General features: G+C 44.1%; 1 pseudogene across 1 annotated transcript; it reads right to left on the bottom strand.

Moving 5' to 3' along the window:
- Window positions 1-328: 328 nt before the first annotated feature.
- Window positions 329-2,797, bottom strand: LOC111533267 (annotated as a pseudogene). Its single transcript, XR_004228649.1, has 2 exons — window positions 2,782-2,797; window positions 329-996 (listed from the first exon to the last, which is right to left on the bottom strand). The product of XR_004228649.1 is annotated as a 60S ribosomal protein L14 pseudogene (transcript).
- Between the last annotated feature and the right edge of the window lie 18,859 nt (window positions 2,798-21,656).

Below are 21,656 nucleotides of genomic sequence, written 5' to 3'. Positions count from 1 at the left end.
TGCTCTCTCAGGCCATTTCAGTTATGCTTGATGGGTCTGCCCTGCTCTCCCCCAGATCTCAACAATGTGAGCAATAAGCCTTTTAATACCCCTCTGTGAGTGCCAGACCATCATCAGTTTCGTCAGAACTACGTCTCTGAAGGTGACCACAAGGATTGGTGCCATGAGCATGTTGTCCAGACACTGATCGCCACTTGTTGGTCCTTCATCTCTTTATTTATTTATTTTAAGGAACTGATTATTTAATATTTATTATAATCCTATTATCAATCTGCCTCCTAACTCTAGCCTCAACAGGCTTTAAATCCAAAGGCTTAAATACATTTGCCAACATGTCAAAAAGAATCTTTATTACTTTTTTTGATTGCCACTTATGCTTTCTTGCCAGATGCCTTTGGAGCAGGTGCTTTCTGGGCTGGAGCTTTTTGACCCTTCTGAGCTTTTGGAGCAGGCGCAGCCTTCTGGCCTGTAGCTTTCTGGGCAGGAACCTTCTTACTCGCGGTGGTCATCTTTTTTGCTGGAACTTCAGCAGCAGTACCCTTAGTACCAGGTGCTTTTTTGGGAGAAGCTTTCAGGAGAGCTGCCTTTTGAAGCTTCTTAACTTCATTCTTGATTATTGTGTTCCTCATTTTCTTTGCCTTCATAACTTTAAAACGATCAAAATCTGTCATCTTGGCTTTCCTTTCTCTGGCTTCAATCTTCTTGGCCCATCGTGTGGCTGTCCATTTTGTATTGATGTCTGCCTTCTGCCAGGCTTGTCGGACATACTTCTGGCGGGCAGTGTGTGGAAACTTGAGGATGAAATCAGTGAGCACTGCATGCACTTGAAAGGCATGACCTGTCTCCTCACTTGGGTGCAAGGCCAATCGACCAGAGCCCTCTTCTCATCAGTAACATCTACAGTCGCGACCAATTTTCCGGCATGAGGTCCAAACAGAAGGAAAGAAAAAGAAACATGGAAGGAAGGAAGGGAGGTATCTCTTGACCTCTTAAACTCTTAGCCTGGGGAACCTCGTATGTCTCTCTCGCTCGGGGTTTTTTTTTTTTTTTTTTTTTTTTTTAACAATACTAGTAATAAGAGGGTTTAAACTTCTATGGCTTACTGATTTACTCTATTAAAGTAACTGTTTTGTCATACATATTGTTTATGTTTGTGGTGGGATACTAAATATTAGAATGGGCATTGATTTATCTTTTATTTATTTAATTTATTTTGAGACGGAGTCTCGCTCTGTCGCCCAGGCTGGAGTGCAGTGGTGCAATCTCAGCTCACTGCAAGCTCCGCTCCCCAGGTTCAGGCCATTCTCCTGCCTCAGCCTCCTGAGTAGCTGGGACTACAAGTGCCTGCAACCACGCCTGGCTAATTTTTTTTGTATTTTTAGTAGAGACGGGGTTTCGCCGTGTTAGCCAGGATGGTCTCAATCTCCTGACCTTGTGATCCACCCACCTCGGCCTCCCAAAGTGCTGGGATTACAGGTGTGAGCCACAGCGTCCAGCCTATTTATTTATTTATTTATTTTTGAGACGGAGTTTCTCTCTTTGCCCAGGCTGGAGTGCAGTGGCGCCATCTCAGCTCACTGCAACCTCTGCCTCCTGGGTTCAAGTGATTCTCCTGCCTCACCCTCCCAAGTAGCTGAGATTATAGGCGTGCACCGTCACGCCCAGCTCATTTTTTTGTATTATTAGTAGAGACGAGGTTTCACCTTATTGGCCAAGCTAGTCACGGACTCCTGACCTCAGGTGATTCACCTGCCTCCTCTCAAAGTGCTGGGATTATGGATGTGAGCCAATGCACCTGGCCGATTTTTTTTTTTTTTTTTTTTTGGAGACAGAGTCTCGCTCTATCAAGCTGGAGTGCAGTGGCACCATCTCAGCTCACTGCAGCCTCCGCATCCAGGGTTCAAGTGATTCGCCTGCCTCAGCCTCCCGAATAGCTGGGATTATAGACTCAGGCCACCATCCTTGGCTAATTTTTATAATTTTAGTAGAGGCGGGGTTTCACCATGTTGGCCAGGCTGGTCTGGAACTCCTGACCTCAAGTGATCTGCCCAGCTTGGCCTCCGAGAGTGCTGAGATTACAGGCGTGAGCCACTGCCCAGCTTGGGCATTGAGGTATGTCGTATGCATAGGGCTCATATATGACGTAAACAGCTTTTTCACAGAAGATGCGTAAGTTGATCGTACCAAAATCATGAGTATGATACCTGAATTCATAAGAATAAAATTGTTAATAGAAGTATTTTAATAACAAAATTGTTTATACTTCTTTTTGTTGTTTTTTGTTTTTGTTTTTGTTTGGAGATGGAGGCTCGATCTGTTGCCCAGGCTGGAGTACAGTGGTGCAATCTCAGCTCACTGCAACCTCTGAGCCTCCTGAGTTCAAGCAATTCTCCTGCCTCAGCCTCTCGGGTAGCTGGGACTACAGGTGCATGCCACTGCGCCCAGCCAATTTTTATATTTTTAGTAGCGATGAGGTTTCTCCATTTTGACCAGGCTGGTCTTGAACTTCTGGCCTTAAGTGATCTGCCCACCTTGGCCTCCCAAAGTGCTGGGATTACAGGCACGAGCCACCATGCCGGGCTAAAATTGTGTATATTTCTAGTGTGAAGATAGGTAATGTTCCTAGGACAATAGTAGTAGTTAGGGCATTTATTATAATAGTGTATTTTGCTATGAAAAATAGGGATAGTAGACATTGAAGGCCAAAACTAGTTCTGATTTGTTTTGTGTTAAGTCAAATGGGGCTCAGTTAGTTTCTGCTAGCATTGAAATGAATCCTACTATGGCCAGGGGTCATGATGGTAGAATTAATTATCCAAATTCTTGTGTGATAATTGATTTGTTTTTCTTTTTTTTTTTTTTTGAGACGGACTCTCGCTCTGTCGCCCAGGCTGGAGTGCAGTGGCGCGATCTTGGCTCACTACGAGCTCCACCTCCCGGGTTCACGCCATTCTCCTGCCTCAGCCTCCCGAGTAGCTGGGACTACAGGCGCCCGCCACCTCGCCCGGCTAGTTTTTTGTATTTTTAGTAGAGACGGGGTTTCACCGTGTAGACCAGGATGGTCTCGATCTCCTGACCTCGTGATCCACCCGTCTCGGCCTCCCAAAGTGCTGGGATTACAGGCTCGAGCCACCGCGCCCGGCCTGATTGGTTTTTCTAAGACCTACCGAGCGGGCGCAAAAGAACCAGTGGGTAGGCAAGTGTAGGAGCAAAACTGCACATTTATTTTGGTCACCTAAGGTGTGGGGGAGAAGTCTGTCGGCCTCCGGCGAAGGAGGCTGGCAGAGTCCCCCCGTGGGGCTCTCGGACAGAGTTCCCACAGTCCCGACATCCCGACAGGAGTGGGGCTGTGAGAAGGCCGCGTGGTTCACTGGCTGAGAGCGGCTTTTCTAGGGGTGGGAGGGCAATAGGCGGGCCACGGGCATGTCCGGGGCGTTCCGCAGGTGTGACCAGGTAAATCTTGGTCTCTTCGGATTGACGTCACCTGGCGCATGCCCAATTGATCTGCACCTTCCCAGGCGCCGGCTGCATTTTTGCGCGTGCGGGAAGAGTTGGTGGTGAAGAATAACCCGGAAGTGCACCATCTTGCCTCCGTTCGTCCAAACAGTCCAACCTTTTATTGATAATAGTGATAAAGGGGTGCCATGGTCTGTCTGGCTACTTCCTGCTGTTAAGGGGCATCGTTAAGGTCGGGCCCATGGTTGGTATTTGGACGCACGGATGAAAAATAAAATAAGGCATAGTATTAGTATAGGAATGAGGAATGGAAGCATTTGTTGGAATATGGGCAAAACCCAGAAGGATGGTCCTGGCAAGGTTGGGGAGTATGAGATAGTTAAAAAAATTTAGTAAGTTTGAGGCAAGTGGGGGAAAGCCAAACTGATTTCCACTGATTGCTTTCAGTAGGGGCCCTTTTTAGTTGGGAATGAGGAACGAGTGCGCAAAGTAGTTGTTGGCCAGGCAGCAATTAAGGAGTGGAGTTTTTCGTGGAGTGGATGGCTTTCCACTTACTCCTACTATAGAGATATTGGATGGAAGGCTAGGTCCAGAGAAGGACGGCAAAACAGAATAGGTAGCCTCGCTGTCGATTAAAAAATTAATTGTCTTACCCGCTACCAGGAGAGTTACCCGTGGCTTGGCGAGGGTGATGGGGGTCCCCGAGTCTCGGCACCTTCAGTTGTCGTCGTCCAGATGTAGGAGCTGGAAGGAGCTCCCAGGATCCTGGGAAAGGGGGTCACGTGGAGGCGCGGCACCTGTTCTCAGGGTGGGGCAATCAGACTTCCAGTGTCCTCCCTGCTGGCAAGCAGGGCAGGGGGTTGCTGGTGGACGAGGGTTAGGACATTCACTGGCCTAATGTCCTGATGCCTTGCACTTATAGCAAGGCTGCGTTGGGGCTTGGGGACCTTGCGGACACCTGTTGGCATAGTGTCCTGCCTTGCCGCACTTACAGCAGGCAGGCTCCTTTTGTAGCCTTGGAGTCTGCGGAGTATGTGCTCTCTGGCCTGGGGTTACAACTGGGCTGTAAAGCCGTCGCTAGGAGCTGTGCCTTCTGTTCAAGGCAAGCCTGCCGTCTCCTCTCTGGAGTTATAGACCTTAAAGGCTAATTTAACTAGGTCTTGTATTGGTGCCTGAGGACCATCCTCTACCTTTTGAAGTTTTTTTTATGAATGTCAGGAGCTGATTGAGAAATGAAATAAGACGCCAAAATGGTGGCCCCTGTGGGGGAGGCCGGATCTTACCGGGTATACTGGGTTAGAACCTCAGTCAGTTTAGGGTAGAGGTTAGGATAACCTGGAGGTCATGCCAAGTTAAGTCATAGGCCTGACAAAGGTGTCTAAATTCCTTTATGTATATGGTAGGATTAGCTGAGAAATCACCTAAACGCTTCTCAATTTTGGAAAGATCGGCCAATGAAAAAGGGACATGTACTCTGACTACCCCCTCCACCCCAGCCACCTCTCGCAAAGGTGCTAACACTGTAGGAGGGTGTGGGCAGAGATAGGGGACTCAAGACAGCCAGTTGCGGGCCCCGAAGGAGGCACGGGACCGAATGGATTACTAGTAGATAAGGAGGAGGAAGGAGGAGTCTGGATGGGGGCAGGAGGAGGAGTCTGGGCAGGAAGGGAGGGGGTGGAGAAAAGGAGGAGTATAGGGACGAGAGCTTAAGGCCCAAAAGCCTTGTACGTAAATTAATTTCGGACCACTTGCCTAGCCGCTGGCAGAAATTGCTGAGGTCGATCACGCCACAGTGGAAAGGAAAATTAACCGCTTCCTCCTAAGGTCTTGTTCGAGCTGTAAGGTTTTTAAATTGGCTAGGAGGCACCCTAAGGGGGTGCTCTTTGGAAATTTGGACTGGGGGGGGGTTTCCCGTTTGTTTCCTCTTTACTTACACAATGGACACAATGGAAATGGAAGTGGATCTCTGCCTGGCTTCAAAGCGTCCTTTGGAACCAGCAGAGACAGACTGGAGGCTTATGGAGCCAAAGTGGAGATTACCTTCAGGCGGATGTCTCCGTCCTGAACGGGTCTCCCAAGCCACTTGGTGGCTCAAAATGGACCTCGGACCCGCGTAGGATTTCTGGCTCGGACAGAGTTCCCACAGTCCCGACATCCCGACAGGAGTGGGGCTGTGTGAAGGCTGCGTGGCTCACTGGCTGAGAGCGGCTTTTCTAGGAGTGGGAGGGCAATAGGCGGGGCACGGGTGTGTCCGGGGCGTTCCGCAGGTGCGACCAGATAAATCTTGGTCTCTTCGGATTGACGTCACCTGGCGCATGCCCAGTTGATCTGCACCTTCCCAGGCGCTGGCTGCATTTTCGCGTGTGCGGGAAGAGTTGGTGAAGAAGAACCCGGAAGTGCACCATCTTGCCTCCGTTCGTCCAAACAATAATAAGAGTTGATAAAGTGACCCACCTATCAAGAAAAGTGACAGGAGGCCGGGCGCGGTGGCTCAAGCCTGTAATCCCAGCACTTTGGGAGGCCGAGACGGGTGGATCACGAGGTCAGGAGTTCGAGACCATCCTGGCTAACACGGTGAAACCCCATCTCTACTAAAAATTCAAAAAACTAGCCGGGCGAGGTGGCGGGCGCCTGTAGTCCCAGCTACTCAGGAGGCTGAGGCAGGAGAATGGCGTAAACCCGGGAGGTGGAGCTTGCAGTGAGCTGAGATCCGGCCACTGCACTCCAGCCTGGGCAACAGAGCGAGACTCCGTCTCAAAAAATGACCCACCTATCAAGAAAAGTGACAGGAGAATAATGGCTAAGTCAACTTCTATGGGATTGTCTGGGCTACTGCTCGGAGTGTGCCAATTAATGCATATTTTGAATTGGATGCTCATCCTGATCATAAAGTGGGGTAGATGTGGGAGGCAGAGGTTGCAATGAGCCGAGGTCGTGCCACTGCACTCCAGCCTGGGCGACACAGCGAGACTCCATCTTTGGATTTCTAGTTTGAACAAATTATGGACCTTTGTCTCAATTTTTTTCTTTTTTCTTTTGGTGATTCCAGGGTAGGGGAGAGGGGTGTTCTGTGTGCCCTACTTATGTTTATATCCTTCATCCTCTAGAGAGCCTCAAATCGGTGTCATCATGGTTATGGGCCTCCCTCATGGCAGTTGTTGCTTTAGAGGGTTTCAGGACTGTGGGCTTAAGTCTGATTTAAATTAAGGGTATCTCTCTGAAGTCTCTATTCTACTCCTTTGCTCTGTTTTGTTTTGTTTTTTCTTTTTTGAGATAAAGTCTCGCACTGTTGCCCGGGTTGGAGTGCAGTGGCGTGATCTTGGCTCACTGCAGCCTCTGCCTCCCAGGTTCAAGTGATTCTCTTTGCCTCAGCCTCCCAAGTAGCTGAGATTACAGGTGCCCACCACCACGCCTGGCTAATTCTTTTGCAGTTTTAGTAGAGACAGGGTTTCACTATGTTGGCCAGGCTGGTCTTGAACTCCTGACCTAATAATCCGCCACCTTGGCCTCCCAAAGTGCTGGGATTACAGGCGTGAGCCACCGCACCTGGCCTCCATTGCTCTATATGTCTGCCTTTATGTCATGTCAACACCACACTATTTTGATCACTGAAACTTAGAGTAAGTTTTGAAACTAGAAAGAGTGAGGCTTCCAGCTTTGTTCTCTTTCTTTTTCTTTTTTTTTTTTTTTTGAGATGGAGTTTTGCTCTTGTTGCATAGGCTGGAGTGCAGTGGTGTGATCTCAGGTCACTGCAACCTCTACCTCCCAGGTTCAGTCTATTCTGCCTCAGCCTCCTGAGTAGCTGGGATTATAGGCATGTGCCACCACACCCAGCTAATTTTGTGTGTGTGCAATGGCTCGATCTCGGCTCACCACAACCTCCGCCTCCCAGGTTCAAGTGATTCTTCTGCCTCAGCCTCCCAAGTAGCTGGGATTACAAGCATGGGCCACCATGCCCGGCTAATTTTTTTGTATTTTTAGTAGAGACGGGGTTTCTCCTTGTTGGTAAGGCTGGTCTCGAACTCCCGACCTCAGGTGATCTGCCTGCCTCAGCCTCCCAAAGTGCTGGGATTACAGGCGTGAGCCACCACACCTGGCCGAAACTTAAGTTTTGAAGCTAGGAAGAGTGAAGCTTCCAGCTTTGTTGTTCTTTTTCTTGAGATGGAGTTTTGCTCTTGTTGCACAGGCTGGAGTACAGTGGTGTGATCTTGGGTCACTGCACCTTCCGCCTCCCACGTTCAGTCGATTCTCCTGCCTCAGCCTCCGGAGTAGCTGGGATTATAGGCATGTGCCACCACACCCAGCTAATTTTTTGTGTTTTTAGTAGAGACGGGGTTTCATCATGTTGGCCAGGCTGGTCTCAAACTCCTGACCTCAGGTGATCCACCCACCTCGGCCTCCCCAAGTCCAGGGATTACAGGTGTGAGCCACCATGCCCAGCCTGTTGTTCTTTTTCAAGATTGTTTTGGCTATTTGGGGTCCTTTGAGATTCCCTGTTAATTTTAGGATGAGTGTTTCTGTTTCTAGAAAAAATGTCATGGGCATTTTGATAATGATTACTTTGAATTTGTAGAGCATTTGCAGGTAATATATTGACACCTAACAAAATTAAGTATTTTAAACTATGAACACAGAATGTCTTTCCATTTATTTATAGCTTTAATTTCTTTCAGTAATGTTTTATAGCTTTCAGTATACAAGTCTTTTGCTTTTTTGGTTAATTTTTTGGCATGGCGTCTTACTGTGTTGTCCAGGTTGGTCTCAAACTCCTGGGCTCAAGCTATTCTCCCATCTCAGGATCTTCAGTAGCTGGGACTACAATGTCTGTGTCACCATAGCCAGATGTTTTTTTGTTTTTGTTTTTGTTTTTTTGAGACAGGGTCTCATTCTGTCACCAGGTGGTAGTGCAGTGTTGCAATCATGGCTCACTGCAGTGTTGATCTCTTGGGCTTAAGTGGTCCTCCCATCTCAGCCTCTCAGAGCTGGAAGTACAGGCGCAGGCCAGCACATCCAGCCAATTTTTTTATTTTTTTGTAGTATGAGGTCTCACTTTGTTGCTTAGGCTTGTTTTGAACTTCTGGGCTCAAGTGATCCTCCTGCCTTGGCCTTCCAAAGTGCTGAGATTGTAGGTGTGAGTCACTGCTTGGCCTGTTTTATTCTTTTTGATATTATTACTAATGTAATTGTTTTCTTAATTTCCTTTTCAGATTATTCACTGTTATTGTATTGAAATGTAATTTTAGGCTAGGTGCAGTAGCTCACGCCTGTAATCCCAGCACTTTGGGAGGCTGAGGCAGGTGGATCATGAGGTCAGGGGTTTGAGACCAGCCTGACCAACATGGTGAAACCCTGTGTCTACTAAAAAAAACAAAAATTATCCGGGCCTGGTGGTGGGCGCCTGTAATCCCAGCTACTCAGGAGGCTGAGGCAGGAGAATCGCTTGAACCTGGGAGGTGGAAGTTGCAGTGAACCAAGATCGCACCATTGCATTCCAGCCTGGGTGACAGAGCAAGACTCCGTCTCAAAAAAAAAAAGAAATGTAATTTTAAATGTTAATTTTGTACCCTGCAACTTTGCTGAATTCATTCATGAGTTCAGTTTTTGTGTATATATATGTGTGTGTAATCTTTAAGATTTTCTACATATAGGATTACGTCATCTGCCAACATAATTTTATATCTTCCTTGTCCATTTGGATGCCTTTTTTTTTTTTTTTTTTTTTTTCCTTCCTGAGATGGCATCTCACTCAGCCACCCAGGCTGGAGTGCAGTGGCGCAATCTTGGCTCACTGCAACCACCGTCTCCAGGGTTCAAGCAATTCTTCTGTCTCAGCCTCCCGAGTACCTGGGATTACAGGCACCTACCATCATGCTCAGGTAGTTTTTGTATTTTAGTAGAAATGGGATTTCACCATGTTGGACAGGCTGGTCTTGAGCTCCTGGCCTCAGGTGATCCACCCGCCTCGGCCTCCTAAAGTGCTAGGATTACAGACATGAGCCACTGTGCCCAGCTGGATGCTTTTTCTTTTTCTTACCTAATTCCTCTGACTAGTTCTTCCAGTACTACGTTGAATGGAAGTGTTGAAAGCAGTTATCCTATCTTGTTTCTGATCTTAGGGGAAAAGATCACCATTTTTGTATTTCACCATTAAGTATAATAGTCTTATAGATTCTTCATATATGGCTTTATTATATTGACCTACTTTCCTCCCATTCCTAGTTTGTTGTTTATCATGAAATGGGTCTTGAATTTTGTCAAATGCCTTTTCTGTATCAATTGAGATTACTGTGATTTTTCCCATCATTTGGCTAATCTCACTTGATCATGGTTTAGAAGTTTTTAAAAAATACAGAGGGAGTCTTGCTGTATTGCCCAGGCTGGAGTGCAGTGGCATGATCATAACTCAATGCAGCCTCCAAACTCCTGGGCTCAAGCAATCCTCCCACCTCACCTTCTCAAGTAGCTGGGACTACAGGTGCATGCCACCATACCTGGCAAATATTTGTATATTTTGTAGACATTTTTGTATATTTTGTAGACACAGGGTCTTGCTATATTGCTTTTCATATGCCTGTTTGCCATTTGTATGTCTTCTTCTGAGAAATGTCTATTCAAATCTTTTGCCCATTTTTTGACCAGATTATTAGGTTTTCTTCCTATAGAGTTGTTTGAGCTCCGTATATATTCTGGTTATTAACCCCTTGTCAGAGAGGTAGTTTGCAAATAAATATTTTCTCCCATTCTGTGGATTGTACATTCACTTTATTGATTGTATCTTTTGCTGTGCAGAAGCTTTTGTAACTTGAAGTGATACCATTTGTCCATTTTTGCTTTGGTTGCCTGTGCTTGTGATGTATGTCCAATAAATCTTTGCCTAGACCAATGTCCTGGAGATTTTGCCCAGTGTTTTCTTGTAATAGTTTTATAGTTAGAGGTCTTATATCTAAGTCTTTAATCCATTTCGATTTTTGTATATGGTGAGAGATAGGGATCTAGCTTCATTCTTCTCTATATGGATATCCAGTTTTCTTAGCACCATTTGCTGAAAAGACTGCCTTTCCCCAGTGTATGTTCTTGGCACCTTTGTCAAAAATGAGTTCAATGTGGGTGTATGGATTTATTTTTGGGTTCTCTTCTGTTCCATTGGTCTATGTGTCTCCTTTCATGCCAGTACCATGCTGTTGTGGTTACTACACCTCTGTAGTGTAATTTGAAGTCAGGTAATGTGATTCTTCCAGTTTTGTTATTTTGGTTTAGGATAATTTTGGCTCTTCTCTGTCTTTTAAGGTGCCATATACATTTTAGGATTTTTTTTTTTTTCTATTTCTGTGAAGAATGTCCTTGGTATTTTGAGAGGGATTGCATTGATTCCGTAGATTGCTTTAGGTAGTAATATGGACATTTTAACACTATTGATTCTTGTAATCCATGAACATGGAATATCTTTCCATTTTTTTGGTGTCCCCTTGAATTTCTTTCCCCAGTGTTTTATAGTTTTAATTATAGAGATCTTTCACTTATTTGGTTAAGTTGGTTTCTCGGTAAAATTTAATTTTACATGTGGCTGTTGTAAATTGGATTAATTTTTTATTTCTTTTTCACATTGTTCACTATTGACATAGAAATGCTACTAGTTTTGTATGTTGATTTTATATCTTGCAACTTTAGTGAATTTGTTTATTCGTTCTAATTGTTTTCTTGTGAAGTCTTTAGGTTTTTTCCAAATATAATATCATGTAATCAGCAAACAGATAATTTGACGTCTTCCTTTCCAATTTGGATGCCCTTTGTATTTTTCTCTTGTCCGATTGCTTTAGCTGGGACTTCTGATACCATGTTCAATGACAGTGTGACAGTGGGCATCCTTTTTGTGTTCCAGATCTTAGAGAAAATGCTTTCAATTTTCCCCCATTCAGTATGCTACTAGCTGTGGGTCTGTCATATATGGTTTTGATTATGTTGAGGCATGTTCCTTCTATACCCACTTTTTTGAGGGTTTTTATTATGAAGGGATTTTGAATTTTATCAAATGCATTTTCAGGATCAGTCGAAATGATCATATGGTTTTTATCCATCATTCTGGTTATGGAGTGTATCGCATTGGTTCATCTGCATAGGTTGATCCTTGCATCCCAGAGATAAATCCCAGTTGGTCATGATGAATGCTCTTTCTGATGTGTTGTTGAATTTGGTTAGTATTTTGTTGAGGATTTTTACATCAATATTCATCAGTGATATTGGCCTATAGTTTTGGTTTTTTTGATGTGCCTTTGGTTTTGGTATCAAGGTAATAGTGGCCTTGTGGATTGAGTTTGGAAATATTCCCTACTTCTCTGTTTTTTGGAATAGTTTGAGTAGGATTGGTATTCTTTAAATGCTTGGTGGAATTTAGCAGTGAAGTCATTGGGTTCTGAGTTTTTCCTTACTGGGAGACTTTTTATTATGGCTTCAGTCTTGTTACTTGTTATTGGTCTGTTCAGGTTTTGGATTTCTTCCTGATTCAATCTCAGTAGGTTGTATGTATCTAGGAATTTTTTACATTTTTTCTAGATTTTCCAATTTATTGGCGTTACTCATAGTAGCCACTAATGCTTTGAATTTTTGCAATATCATTTGTCTTTCATTTCTGATTTGTCTAGACTCTCTTTTTTATCTTATTTTGTCTGGCTAAACGTTTGTCAATTTTGTTTAACTTAAAAAATTGATGTTTTGGCCGGGCGCCGTAGCTCACGCCTATAATCCCAGCACTTTAGGAGGCTGAGGTGGGTGGATCACGAGGTCAGGAGTTCAAGACTAGCCTGGCTAACATAGTGAGAAACCCCGTCTCTACTAAAAATACAAAAATTAGCTGCATGTGGTAGTGCGTTCCTGTAATCCCAGCTACCAGGGAGACTGAGGCAGGAGAATTGCTTGAACTGGGACCTGGGAGGCGGAAATTGCAGTGAGCTGAGATTGCACCACTGCATTCCAGCATGGGCGACAGAGTGAGAGTCCGTGTGAAAAAAAAAAAAAATTGGTCTTTTGTATTTTCATTTACTTCTGCTCTAATCTTTATTATTTCTTTTCTTCTACCAATTTTGGGTTTGGTTTGCTTTTGTTTTCTAGATCTTTAAGATGCATTGTTAGATTGTTTCAAGTTCTTCCTCTTTTTTGACATAGGCATGTAGTAGCTATAAACTTCCCTCTTAGTACTGCTTTTGCTGTATCCCATAGATTTTCGTATGTTGAGTTGCCATCATCATTTGTTTCAAGAAGTTGTTCCATTTTCTTAATTTCTTCATTGACCTACTGGTCATTCAGGACCATATTGTTTAATTTCCATGTATTTGTATAGTTTCCAAAATTCCTCATTATTTATTTCTAGTTTTATTCCATTGTGGTCAGAGAAGATGCTTGATATTATTTCAGTTTTTTATTTTTTTATTATTTTTTTTGAGACAGAGTCTCGCTCTGTCGCCCGGGCTGGAGTGCAGTGGCGGAATCTCAGCTCACTGCAAGCTCCGCCTCCCGGGTTCACGCCATTCTCCTGCCTCAGCCTCCCGAGTAGCTGGGACTACAGGCGCCTGCCACCTCGCCCGGCTAGTTTTTTGTATTTTTTAGTAGAGACGGGGTTTCACCATATTAGCCAGGATGGTCCTGATCTCCTGACCTCGTGATCCCCCCGTCTCGGCCTCCCAAAGTGCTGGGATTACAGGCTTGAGCCACCGCGCCCAGCCTATTTCAGTATTTTTTAAAAATTTTAATATTTATTTATTTTTAGACGGAGTCTCGCTCTCTCACCAGGCTGGAGTGTAGTGGCGCAATCTCGGCTCACTGCGAACTCCGCCTCCCGGGTTCAAGTGATTCTCCTGCCTCAACCTCCCGAGTAGCTGGGACCTGTCACCATGCCCAACTAATTCTTGCATTTTTTAGTAGAGATAGGATTGCACCATGTTGGCCAGGATGGTCTCAGTCTCTTGACCTTGTGATCTGCCCAACTCGGCCTCCCAAAGTGCTGGGATTACAGGTGTGAGCCACTGTGCCTGGCCTTTTTGAATGTTTTAAAACTCATTTTGTGACCCACATATGGCCTATCCTTGAGAATGATCCATGTGCTGAGGACAACAATGTATATTCTGCAGCTTTTGGATGAAATGTTCTGTAAATATCTGTTAGATCCATTTGATCTATAGTGCAGATTAAATCTGATGTTTCTTCATTGATTTTCTGTCTGGAAGATCTAAGTCTGAAAGCAGGGTGTTGAAGTATCCAGCTGTTATTGTATCAGGGCCTTTCTCTTTCTTTAGCTTTAATAATATTTCCTTTTTATATCTGGGTGCTCCAGTGTTGGGTTGCATATATATATTTATAACTGTTATATCCTCTTGCTGAACTGACCCTTTATTATTATATAGTGACCTTCTTTGTTTCTTCTTACAGTTTTTGACTTGAAATCTATTTTTTCTGATATAATTATAGCAACTACTGCTCTTTTTTGGTTCCATTAGCATGGAATATCTTTTTTCATCCCTTTATTTTCAGTCTATGTGTGTCTTTATAGGTGAAGTGTATTTCTTATAGGCAGCATATCAATAGGTTTCATTTTTTCATCCATTCAGCCAGTTTGTGTCTTTGGATTGGAGAGTTTAGTCCATTTATATTATTATTGATAAATAAGGACTTACTCCTGCCATTTTGTTGTTTTCTGGTTGTTTAGTGGTCTTCTCTTCTTCTTTTTCTTTCTTCTTCTAGTGAAGGTGATTTTCTGTTGTGATAAGATTCAATGTCTTTTTATTTTTTGTGTATCCATTGTTTCTTCGGTGTAAGGTTACCATGAAGCTTGTAAATACTATCTTTTAACCCGTTGTTTTGAACTGATAACACCATTTGCATAAACAAGCAAAAAGAAAATAAAAACTCTACAACTTGGTTCACCGCCCCCCCCCCCCTTTTTTTCTTAACGGAGTCTCTCACTGTCGCCCAGGCTGGAGTGCAGTGGCACGATCTCGGCTCACTGCAAACTCTGCCTCCCGAGTTCACACCATTCTCCTGCTTCAGCCTCCTGAGTAGCTGGGACTACAGGTGTCCACCACCATGCCCAGCTAATTTTTTGTATTTTTAGTAGAGACGGGGTTTCACCATGTTAGCCAGGGTAGTCTCGATCTCCTGACCTCATGATCCGCCCGCCTTGGCCTCCCAAAGTGCTGGGATTACAGGCGTGAGCCACCATGCCTGGCCTGTTCACCCCCTTTTTAACTTTTAGTTGTTTCTATTTATATCTTATTGTACTATGCCTTGAAAAATTATGTTTATTATTTTTGAGTGGTTCACTGTTTAAGTCTTTCTACTTAGGATAGGAGTAGTTTACAGGCCGGATGCAGTGGCTCATGCCTGTAATCCTGGCACTTTGGGAGGCCAAGGTGGGTGGATCACGAGATCAGGAGATCGATACTATCCTGGCCAACATGGTGAAACCCCATTTCTAATAAATATACAAAAATTTTCTGGGCATGGTGCTGCATGCCTGTAATCCCAGCTACTTGGGAGGCTGAGGCAGGAGAATCATTTAAACCAGGGAGTTGGAGGTTGCAGTGAGCCAAGATTGTGCCACTGCACTCCGTCCTTTTACATAGCACAGTTACAATGTTACAATATTCTGTATTTTCCTGTTTACTATTACTAGTGAGTTTTGAATCTTCAGGTGATTATTTATTGTTCATTAATGTCCTTTTCTTTCTGATTGAAGTGCTCCCTTTAGCATTTCTTGTAGGACTGGTCTGGTATTGATGAAATTCCTCAGCTTTTATCTGGGAAAGTCTTTATTTCTCCTTCAGGCTTGAAGGATATTTTCACCAGATATACTATTCTAGGGTAAAAGTTCTTTCCTTCAGCACTTTAAATATGTATTGCCACTCTCTCCTGGCCTGTAAAGTTTCCACTGAAAAATCTGCTGCCAGATGTATTGGAGCTCCATTGTATGTTATTTCTTTTCTCTTTCTGCTTTTTAGGATTCTTTCTTTATCCTTGAACTGTGGGAGTTTGATTATGAAATGCCTTGAGGTAGTCTTCTTTGGGTTAAATCTGCTTGGTGGTCTATAACCTTCTTGTACTTGGATACTGATGGGAAGTTCTCTGTTATCACTTGGAATAAACTTTCTACAACCTTTTTTCTACTTCTTCTTTAGTTAACTCTTAGATTTGCCCTTTTGAGGTTATCTTCTAGATCCTGTAGGTGTGCTTGTTTCTTACTCTTTTTTCTTTTGTCTCCTGACTGTATATTTCCAAATAACCTGTCTTCAAGCTAATTCTTTCTTGTTTGATCAATTCTACTATTAAAGGAGTCTTATGCAGTCTTTAGTAAGCCAGTTGCATTTTTCAGCTCTAGAATTTCTGCTCAATTTTTAATTATTTCAATCTCTATGTTAAATTTATCTGATAGAATTCTGAATTCCTTTTCTGTGTTATCTTGAATTTCTTTGTTTCCTCAGCATAGCTATTTTGAATTCTGTCTGAAAAGTCACATATCTGTTTCTCCAGGATTGGTCTGTGGTGCCTTATTTAGTTCATTTGGTGAGGTTATGTTTTCCTGGATGGTGTTAATGTTAGGAGATGCTCTTTGGTGTCTGGGCATTGAAGGGTTAGGTATTTATTGTAGTCTTCACTGTCTGGGCTTATTTGTAGCTGTCCTTCTTAGGGAAGACTTTCCAGATATCTAAGTTATATCTGCTTTAGGGGGCACCCCAAACCCAGTATGCTGTGGTTCTTGTAGACTCATAGAGGTGCTGCCTTGATGATCTTAGACAAAATCTGGGAGAATTCTCTGGATTACCAGGTAGACTCTTGTTCTCTTTCCTTATGTTCTCCCAGACATAGTTTCTCTCTCTCTCTGTTCTGAGCCACCCAAGGTTGAGGGCGGAATGACACCAGCCTCCCTGTGGCCACCACCACTATGACTGCACTGGGTCAGACCTAAAGCCAGTGCTGTGTCTCGCCCAAGGCCTGCTGTAACCACTCCCTGGCTACTGCCTATGTTCACTAAAGGCCCCTGGGGTCTACAATCGGCAGATGGCAAAACCAGCCAGGCCTTCCTTTCAGGGTGATGAGGTCCCCCAAGGCCCAGGTGAGTTCAGAAGTGCGGTCCAGTAGTCAGGGATTAGAGTAAAAACACCTTAGAAGTCTACCTTGTGTCCTGTTGTATTGCAACTTGGCTGAGCTGGCACTCAAACTGTACAAGTTCTTCCCTGGAAAGGCAGAGGAGCCTCACCCCATAGCCACCGCCCCAAGCCACAAGGAGTTCTCTCAGAGTACTGCTGCTGCTGATGTTCCCGGAGGGCCAAAGCTCTCTTAAGTTAGCTTGTCATGAATGCTGCCTCTTCAGGGCAGTGGGCTCCTCTCTAGCCCAGGACAGGTCCAGAAATGCTGTCGAAGAGTCAGGTTCTAGAATCAGGGCCCCAAGAGCCTGCTTGGTGCTCTGTCCCTCTGTGGCCATGCTGGTGCCTAAGGTGCAAGACAAAGTCCCCTTACTTCTCCCTCTGCTTTTCTCAAGCAGAAGGAGTTTTCCTCTGTAGCCACCACAACTGGTTATGTGCGGAGTCTCACCTGAAGCCAGCAAGTCTCAGGCTCACCAGAGGCCCTTGGTGTAGTACCTGGATATCGCTGCTGGTTATTCAGGGTCCAAGGGCTCTTCAGTTAACAGGTGATGAATGCTGGCAGGACTGGGCCCATCCCTTCAAGGCAGCAGGTTCCCTTCTGGCCCAAGGTGTGTCTAGAAATGTCTGGGAGGTGGGCCCTGGAACAGGGGCCTCCTGATTCTGACCAGTGCCCTGTCCTCCTGTGGCTGGACTGGTATCTGAGATGTAAGACACAGTCCCCCCGATACTGTCTCCTCCCTCAAGTGGAAGGGGTCTCTGTGGGAGCTGAGAGCTGTGCAGCCTGGGGTTAAGGGAGGGATGATGCCATATGTCACCACCCCTCCCTGCCCCCTGTCAGTTCACTGTCTCTGGCCTAATTCAGCACTAGGACTCACCTAAGAGTTGCAGTCCTTATGGGCTAGACTGCCTTTCAGCTTTACTTGGGGGGAGAGAGTGCTGCAGCCCTCCGTGATGAGGTTTGCAGGCACTTAAGTTCAGACCACTGGGATCAGCAATTCCCCCCTGGCTAAGGCTGGTTTAAATGTCCCCTCCATGGGCAGGTATCAGCTGAATTTGGTCTGGTTTTCCTTTCTGCTGTAACAGGACAGCACTGAGTTCAGTGCCTCACAATTGCTGTGTTCTCCCTCCCACAGCACCTAGAGATGCTGTCTGCATGATGCCGCTGCTGCTGGGGGTGGGAGAGGGGTCTGTTGGTGATTCGGGACTGTTTTTTAAATTGCTTCAGTGCCTCTTTCAGCGATATGAAGTTAAAGCCAGGTACTGTAAGTGTTACCTGATTTGTGGTTCTTAGGAAGGTGGTGTTTTCTGTGTGATAGTTGTTAATTTGGTGTCCTTGCAGGGGGATGATCAGGGGAGCTTTCTATTCCGCCATCTAGCTCTGCTCCCTCTCTCTAGTTGAAAATATTTAAGGTATATTAGGGAAGGTCTCATCTTGTTTTTCAGAAAGCGAAACTCTTTTTGTTCATTATTCCTATAACATTTACACACCTCAGAATGGCTAAACTCCAAAATATAACACCAGATGCTTCCAAAGATACAAACAAAGGAACATTCATTTCTGTGGTAATTCAAATGGCAGAGGTTGCAGTGAGCCGAGATCATGTCACTGCACTCCAGCCTGGGTGACACAGCAAGATGCTGTCTCAAAAAAAAAAAAAAAAAAAAAAAAAAAATCACAAAGTGACCTCATTTCACACAAACTAGATAGGTAAAAATACATTATTCCACATGACTGGCAGCATTGGAATTATCTAAATACACATGCAAGAATGGTGGGAGGGTCAATTCATATACTCCATTGGGACTTGGTGGTAGTCTCAAAGTTGCTCAGAGTCTACAACCCAGCATGTTTTTTCTAATGTATAGAGAATTTACTGTGCACAGGCACATAGGGGCTTAAAATATGATTAGAGCAGCATTTTCCATAAGAACAAAACACAAAATCGAAGCATCATGAGTCCTATAGATACTGGAATGGATGAGCAAATTGGGTAGCCCAAGCCTCAGACACCAACATGTGTGAAACAACTGGGGCAAAAACTAGGGAGACACCTATCCATTATTTCCTTCCATAGAAAGTGCAAAAGAGGCAAACTTAAGCAAAACACTACTTGGTGATAAAAATAATGGTATAGCCATAAAGAATATCCACAAAATTACGGGCAGTGGTCACCTCTGGGGACAAGAGGGAAACAAAGTCAAGGTGAAGCAGCACTGGGAGATATGACATGCCCAGGGTCTGTTCATTCTGAGTGCCCAGTATATAGAATTTTACAGTTATGATTAAACATAAAACATCCTATGCATTCTATAGTAAATATGCTGTATTTCACTACAAAAATATAATTCAGCTGGGTGTGGTGGCTCACGCCTATAATCCCAGTACTTTGGGAGGCCAAAGCAGGAGGATCATTTGAGGCCAGGAGTTCAAGACCAGTCTGGGCAACTTAGTGAGACCCCCATCTCTACCAAAAAAATAAAGTCATTCTTTAAGCATGAAAAACAACTTTCAAATATTTATTTTGCTATGTTTTCTAACTACCTTCCCAGTTCTCATTGTTCACTGCCTTAGTTTGGGACAGATTTATAAGTCTTTTAGACTGTACCTATTGCTATTCACCTTGATTTCAGCAAGAAATGACTAGTAAAAGAGTGGGAACATACTCATGTTTAATAGAGAACTGGCTACATAAACTTCCATCTTTTAAAAAAATATATTTATTAAAAAATTTTTTGTGGGGAGACAGGGTCTCACTCTGTTGCCCACGCTGGAAGTATAGTGGCACATAGTTCACTGCTGCCTTGAAATCCTGGGATCAAGTGATCCTTCCACCTCAGCCTCCCAGATCGCTGGGACTGCAGGCATGTGAGCCACCACAACTGGCTCAACTTCTATCATCTTGTGAACCTTTATAAAAATTAGGGAAGGCACCAGTGGATATGAAAAAAGCTGGTTTATTTTCAAATGAATAAAAAAGCAAAGTGTGTAAACCATGTTGCCTTTTATAGTGAGGAAAGAAAAATATATAGTTTAAATTACTTTTTATGTAAATGCTGAACAGACAAAGTAATAAAATTGTTACCTTTGGGAATCTGAGGCCACTAGGCAGGAATGCTAAAGGACATGCTAAGAGTGAGCCTTCAGGTAGACTGCTTCTAAATCTCAGGCTGGGTTTTGGGTGGGTGGGTGTGTATGTGCAAGGTTTTTTTTTTTTTTTTTTTTTTGTAGAGACAAGGTCTTGCCATGTTTCCCAGGTTGGTCTTGAACTGGCCTCAAGTGATCCTTTGACCTGAACCTCCCAAACAGATATGAGTCGCTGTGCCCAGCCTCAGGCTGAATTTTTGAATCTTAACATTGACTATAAACAATGATTAAGAAAATTTGCATTAACTATATTTTAATAGTTCATAAATCAGATGATTAATTTTTAACAGGAAATCAGTTCTCTGTGTTATAGTCCTCTAAAGAAGTTTTATGAAGTGAGCAGTATGTTTTTGCAAACCATAAGAAATCGTTAGGCACATAAAGATGGGAGCAATGGACACTGGGGACTGCTGGAAGAGGGAGGGATGGTGGAGAGTGAGGGCTGAGGGACTGCCTGTTGGGTGCTGTGCTCACTGCCAGGATGACAGGCTCACCCATAGCCCAAACCTCGGTGTCACAGTGTTCCCATGTGACAGACTTGCACATGTACCCACTGAATCTAAAATAAAAGTTGAAATTATTAAGAAGGTAAATAAATAGAAATGTATATATTTTTTTGATATGATTCCTGATGTTCGTGAGATGTGGGTTTGTGTATTCTATCCCAGGAATCTTTAAAAAATAAACGTTAACAAAAAATTTTTTTATCACTTGAGCTCAGTAGTTCGAGACCAGCCAGGGCAACATAGCAAAACCCCATCTCTACAAAAATTTTAAAACTTAGCCAGGCGTGGTGGCATTGTGCCTGTAGTCCCAGCTACTTGGGAGGCTGAGGTAGGTAGACGGCTTAGAGCCTGTGAGGCAGAGGTTGCAGTGAGCTGAGATCATGCTACTGCACTCCAGCTTGGGCAACAGAATGAGACATGTCTCATAAAAAAAAAAAAAAAATGAAAAAAATAATTTTAAACATGTGGTTCTTAAATAAAATTACAAGTGATATTACAGGCTGTACTGCCATCACATCAAACTGCAGGGCATTTTTTGATATGGACAGAATCTTAAGGCATTAGGATGGCATAACAGGCATAACAGTATGAGGAGCTTCATCAACCCACTCCCTGGAGAAACTTGTGACAGTTACTTTAAAACAACCATTTAAAGCCCCTGGAAGTCATCCTAAAGGCAGAGAGCCAGTGAGGAAAACTATTCAAGAGAATCTCTGAAAATTCTTTGAGAAATATGAATCTATGGTATTTAAACCCTGTTTTCTGATCCTGCACCCCACATCCTCACCCCAGTGAGGTGAACACTCCACTCTAGACTGTGTAGCCAAGGATACAAGGTTCTCTGTTTCCCCAGTGTAAGAGTTAAAGAGGAAAGAGGCTGGGTGTGGTGGCTCACACCTGTAATCCTAGCACTTTGGGAGCATAAGGCAGGCAGACTGCCTGAGCTCAGGAGATTGAGACCAGCCTGGGCAACACGGTGATACCCCATTTCTACTAAAATACAAAAAATCAGCCAGGCATGGCAGTGTGCACCTGTAATCCCAGCTACTCAGAAAGCTGAGACAGGAGAATCACTTGAACCCAGGAAGTGGAGGTTGCAGTGAGCAGAGATCACACCACTGCACTCCAGCTTGGGCAACAAAGTGAGACTCTTGTCTTTAAAAAAACGAAAAAGGAGGAAAGAAACACCAAACACTGCTTGATAGTCAAAGACAGGTTTATTATAGAAAAGACCTGAGAGAGGCTTCTGGCTGATTTCAGTCAGGAGCACTTTTCCTTGCAGACTAAGAGCATATATTGGTTTTAGGGTGAGGGAGCTTATTACAAGCTTAGAATGTTTCTGTGTGAGGGAGAAGTTTATGGTGGGGTTGGAATGTTCTGGGCAGAGGGGTGGTTTTCTTGGGGGTGACATCTTTCTGG

Source organism: Piliocolobus tephrosceles, chromosome 21 (assembly GCF_002776525.5).
Source record: "Piliocolobus tephrosceles isolate RC106 chromosome 21, ASM277652v3, whole genome shotgun sequence".
Lineage (NCBI taxonomy): Eukaryota > Metazoa > Chordata > Mammalia > Primates > Cercopithecidae > Piliocolobus > Piliocolobus tephrosceles.
Note: the sequence above shows the minus strand (reverse complement) of the source record. Positions and strands in the feature narration are given on the sequence as shown.